Genomic DNA, 6,000 nt, shown 5'->3' on the forward strand with positions numbered 1-6,000 from the left:
AAATGTATTCAATGTTGTTTACATTCATTCCAGGCAACAGGTTTCACTACCTGCTCTCAATATGCCAGGAATTACTACTTTTTGGTTCAGCTTTATGCCATTGTGACACCATCGTACCATGCATGTCTCCAACCTGCAAGCATAATGTAGCATTATAGCAGGGGTCTTTGCAAAGTGCAAATTGTCTGAATTTGCAGGCACAGGAATAACTGTGAGTACCCCACTTTAGAGTAGGTTTTCACCTTCTGCTTGACTCCTCTTTTGCTTATGAAGCATGTAGCAGAATACATTTCACCGCTATGAATTTCGACAGCCCTCAGAGTCTGCATTTACCTTTAGTCCTGCTTACTTGCTCCTCCTAAATTGATCATGATCTCTACTCTCTAGGCAGAATATACCTGTCGTGAGCATCTTAAGCTCATCTGTAAACAAGATTATGGTGGCGTCATAACTTTGTCGAGTGTGCTTGTTGGTTAAAAGCGTCTGCAGACTTCTAGGCCCATATGTACGAACGCATTATCCCATAGACACAGACTGGGTAACATCTGGCCCTTAATGCCTTCCCTGAAATGTAAATATATCATCTCAATTTCGCAGGAGTAAAAGAGAGCGTTTGATTATTGAGAAACTGGAATGGACGTATTGGGAACTGGGAACATTCATTTGGGAGAGGGGTATATTGGTGTAAAACCCAGAGGGGCTGCAAGTGTTCCATTTTATTTAAGTCACTAGTTACTCGGACTTCGATGGAAAGTTGTCAGGTTGAGAAAGTCTCATTGTCCTTCAGAGGTAGGTTGGTCTAGTGGTCAGAGCCTAGTCAAAATGGTCGACATGAATTTTGAAATTAGATATATTACAGCATAGTTCTACTATCAAAACTATGTATAACAAAAAATACTTTCGTAACAAGAACCCGTGATGTAAAGTAGGACACAACTGCACCTGCTGTGCAGGTGGGCCCCCAATCCGTTTGGGGTGGGAGGGTCCCCATTTGGCCACAATGCCATTGAAAATCTGTGGTATGTAGAAGACTTGGGGGTCCTTTCTTCACATTCTGGAGTGGGGGGGGCATCATTTTACCTTACACCACTGACAAGATCAGCACTTTAATAGCTCCGCTGGTATACAAGTAACTATGAGGTAAATAGTAAAATCCAATCAAGAGAGTGTATGCAATTCAATAAAACAACAACTTGAAATTCTGGTAGCCACAATATACACCTACTGCAAACAAAACAGGTGATAGACCGAATGTGGATCAATGTCACACATTCACCCCAGTCAAAAGATCTGGGCCCAAATCCATCGTTTTTTTGCACTCCACACCACCCTGGGTTAGACAATGGCGATATGCAAATCAGCTCTTACCCTGTGCCCCATGGGAACAGTCCAGTCCGAACTACAAAAGCCATGTCCTTCCCAGAACGGAATCAAGCATCCGAGGACCGGACCGGTTTCAAGGTAACACCTCATCAGCCCGGCTAGCTTGACTCCAGTGGTGTGGAGTGCCTGGGACCCACGTCTGAGCATCCCCAGCGCACTTACGGCGGTATTGCAAACAAAACAAGTGATGGACCGAATGTGGATCAATGTCACACATTCACCCCAGTCAAAAGATCTGGGCCCAAATCCATCGTTTCACATTCGGACTGGACTGTTCCCATGGGGCACAGGGTCAGAGCTGATTTGCATATCGCCATTGTCTAACCCAGGGTGGTGTGGAGTGCAAAAAAACGATGGATTTGGGCCCAGATCTTTGGACTGGGGTGAATGTGTGACATTGATCCACATTCGGTCCATCACCTGTTTTGTTTACAATATACACCTACATCACACTCAGAATGTACTATTCACAATTGCTCTGTTGCTCAATATTTGAGAAAGAGAAAGTCAATCCTTCAAATAAAAATCGAACTTCCTGATGGACTGTTTGTAATCACAAACTGAACTGGATTTTAAGGAAAATTACCAACAAGCGATTTGAAGAATGCAACCTGTGGCATAAGGTAAAAGATCCTCTTTACTGCAGTGTGAGAGAAGACATTTGGTGCCGTTCTCAATTAATCTTCCTTATTTAAAATCTGTTTACTGACTATAAGACTGGTAGTTTTAATTAAAAAGAATGCATAGGTTTTTTAATACTTTTTTCTGAGTCTTTAGTCTTCCTTACAAATGCCATGGAATAATCCCTGTTATTTCACTGCCTCCTGGAATTCCTGTTACTTGGGGACCTATTCTGATGCCGGTCGGACAAGCGTCTGACCGGCATTGTGTCAGAAACTGGACTGCCTGACAAGGAGTTGGAGGTCCTGCTTTCTGAATTACAAAGCGACCGCCTTCACAGTGGTCGTAAAGTGTATGATTACTATAGCGTCTAGTTAGGGTGACCAACTGGCATAGGTGCAAATTCAGGACAGTGAGTGTAAAAATTCAGGACAAAAATTCAGGACGAAAGGTCAAAATTCAGGACAAAACTGCGGAACAAAAGGTAAGTTTTACAGACACGTCAGAGGTGGTCGCGCAATAGTATATAAGTAAGTAAATAGACAACCATCTAAGTACAAGTCAAAATAAGTTTATATTAAGTTGAGACAATCGTGTACTTCACGTTTTTTCAGTATGGCCGCAGCTTGCTACCTTAGACGATTCAAAATTTGCATCTCGCTGACACCAGACAATGGTGAACCACACCTGAATATAAGTGACGCCGCTTTTATTGTTGATTGAAAATTACTGAATATACAAGGAACTTTGCAGTGCCAGCCCCCAGTAACAAACCTGCCCCCACCCTTTCCAGCCTCTCAAGGAATCACCCGATGCCCGGTCCAGCCAGTCCTGCCTTGCTACCACCCTTCAATGGTGCCCCTCATCTTCACTTAGACTGTCTCTCATGTGTATTTAATTTCTCTTATAGTGTCACTCATCCCAATTATGTAGGGCAGGGTGCGGTGTCGGTGTCGGAGTGCGTTACATCACACACATTATATAGAGACAATGACTCATATTAACATGAAAGTCAATGTATAGAAATTGTCACTTAAGGTAATGGGTGCTACAAGGTGTAATCATTCTTTTATCTATCATTCAGTCTTTCACCATTCATTCTGTCCTTCCATCTGTGTGACCATTTATATCCAAACATATTCAACCATTTGCAAACCTTCCATCCATCATTTCACTCATCCATCCCTCCATCCACCCTTTCACTCATCCATCCATTATTCATCTACCCACCCTTTCACCCCATCCATCCGTACAGTCTTCCACCCATCCATCTATTCATTAATCCATACAGCCATTTACCCTTTCACCCATCCAGCCATCCATTCACTTACTCATCCATCCACCCAGTCACTTATCCTTCTACCCATTCACCCTTTAAGTCATACATCCTCCTTTTCTCTCTCCATCCCCCTTTCACCTATCCATCCACCCTTTCACTTCTTCACTCATCTATCCATCCTTTTGTCCATCTACCCCCTTTCACTCATCCATCCATTCACCCTTTCACTTATCAATTCAATTCATCCATCCTTTCACTCATCCATTCACCCATTTACTTGCCCATCATCTAAGCTTTCACTCATCCATCCTTTCACACACTCATCCACCCTTTTACCCATCCATCTACCCATCCACCCATACATACATCTAGTTACCTTTTCTCTCATCCATAGTTCCACTCATCCATCCATCCATCCTGTCTTTTGTTATCTATCCATTCACCCTTCCATTCATCCTTTCAGTAATCCATCCAGCCATTCACACATTCATTCACTTATTTACTCACCCACCTTTTCACATTATGAGCTGAGCCTTTGTCTGCAGAGTTGCAGACAGAAGAGGCCCATCAAGAACTTCACCTCGATGTAGTTCCTAAAGCAAGGGGTAGGGTGTGGAGGGGGGGGGTTCACTATGCCCCTCCACATAGGCAATCTGACAACTTAGAAGTCATGAGTCACACATGATGCACAGTGCCAGGATGTGAGGTGACAGTGACATGGTGTTGTTTCCAGGGCTTGAAGTGGTGTAAAAACATTGGTGTTTTCTTCAAAAGGGGTGTTCGATGTAATTAAGGGCATGGTTTAAAACACCTAGTCTAAAAATCAGCGCTTAGCATAGTTTTCCGCCCGACTGGTATTGTGTTGCTGATTTCATTGCAACCACATATATAATACAGCAAGTATCATTACACCAACAACAAGCCAGGACTATTGGCTTTGTCAATGGTTGTTTGTGGCTTAAAATAAAAAAGCAGCAACCATGGCTTTGTTGAATATAATATTGAGAATAGTTCAGTTAAAAAATGATGAGACAGAAAGAACGATAACCCGTTTTTTTTTCACTTCTTTTACAGGCTTCTTTATATAAACTGTTAACGTTGCAGCATTGGTGTTTTACCTTTTATCACAGAATGCGCTGCTGTACTGAGGCAGGAGGAGGCGGCCACATGCTGTCACACCCCAGACTGCCCCATTGTCATTCTGTATGTGGCAATTGCCCGGCATACAGAATGACAATGGGCGGTGTGGGGCTGCTCTCGTGATCCAGGAGGAGTGTGAGGGGCCCCGTCAGCAGGGGTGAGGCCTCTCACAGGGAGCAGAGCTGCTCCCCGTGATGGCCAGAATTACGGACAAAAGGCGTCCGTAAAAGGGATCCTCACGGACAACGGACGTGGGGTCCAAATTACGGACTGTCCGTGAAATTTATGGACGGTTGGTCACCCTACGTCTAGTACTCCGGGTTGCAACACAAACAGCAATAGTAAACATGCACTTTTTAAACAATTCCTGCCCCGTGTGGCAGATACCATGGGGTGCCTGCCACATGGTGCAGGGATGTTTAGGGTGGACAACTGGTGCCCCCCCCGTCTCATAGTGGAGGCAGCAGATGGAGGTAGGCCCAGCTAGGGGCTCCCAAATTCCGTGTCCATCTGCCTTCCTATGGCGGTTGGATTGACATCGAAAGGCAGACCAAAAGGGACATCGTAATCCCTACGGAGATGTCTGAGTAGCGACCACCCTTATTTTATGGAATACATTCCGACCGCTCTGGCGACGGCTCGTTGGTCCCTCTGCCTGCTGCCTCCGTACACCGCATCGTAATGCGGCAGCTGGACCGCAGGGGCAGATGTCCGTAGTATCGCAACCTTGTCCAGTTGGTTGCAGTCCGACCAACATCGTAATGAGGTTCTAGATCTCACAATAATGTCAGAGGTAGGGAATCGGAAAGAATTACACGTTGTGTGGGAATAACAAGTTGAAGTTAGTGTTGTGCAGATTTGTGCATGTTTTCTCTCATTTCACAGGGAGATGTTCTTTAATTTCAGCAGCAAAAATAATCTGGGTGAAACACCAGTTTCTAACCTCAAATTCACTGGTGACTCCAGTTACCAGTCTCATCGATAATTCTGGGCAACTTGTAACAAGGGCCTTAGTACTCAAATGAGATCATCATGGACTCATTAGCTTAAAAATCAGGCTCCTTCCATTCAAGCTTCAAATTGTATTTTAGTTGGATATGCAGCGAAGTTGTTACGGAATGAGATTTGTTTGTATTTTTTTAGTGTTGTAGTTTGTTTTTTGCTTTAGATGATTAATAAGTCATAAGCACCGAAGTATGTGAGTAGAATTGTTTGACTTCTTGAATATATTTTGCTAACTATAGAGTGTAAAGGAATGAATGCTCATGAGCAAACTATGATTATTATTATTTACAAAGCAGCAAAATGTACCAAATATACGGGATCCCTTTCTATATCTCTGTAAGAGGTGGGAAGATTGAAGTCATCGCTGCTAAGTGTACTGACTATGAAATTGCATGTCAGAGGATATTTTGAGACTGGGAATAAAATTGTCCTTCACTGAGGCACAATAATCTAATACTGACACTCCATGCTTGAAAACGGCAAGATGCAATTTTACACTGCTCTAAGTCCGAGCGACTTTCCAGCTGTCATGCATAAACAGTTTTCCTACTTGAGCATGTTCTTTCTTTCCC

At 43.6% G+C, this 6,000-nt stretch overlaps 1 protein-coding gene across 1 annotated transcript in view; it reads left to right on the plus strand.

Moving 5' to 3' along the window:
• DPYD (dihydropyrimidine dehydrogenase) overlaps positions 1-6,000 on the plus strand; it is a 3,292,815-nt gene that overhangs the window by 1,781,918 nt on the left and 1,504,897 nt on the right. The window lies entirely within an intron of this gene.

Source organism: Lissotriton vulgaris, chromosome 1_1, assembly GCF_964263255.1.
Source record: "Lissotriton vulgaris chromosome 1_1, aLisVul1.2, whole genome shotgun sequence".
Classification (NCBI taxonomy): Eukaryota; Metazoa; Chordata; class Amphibia; order Caudata; family Salamandridae; genus Lissotriton; species Lissotriton vulgaris.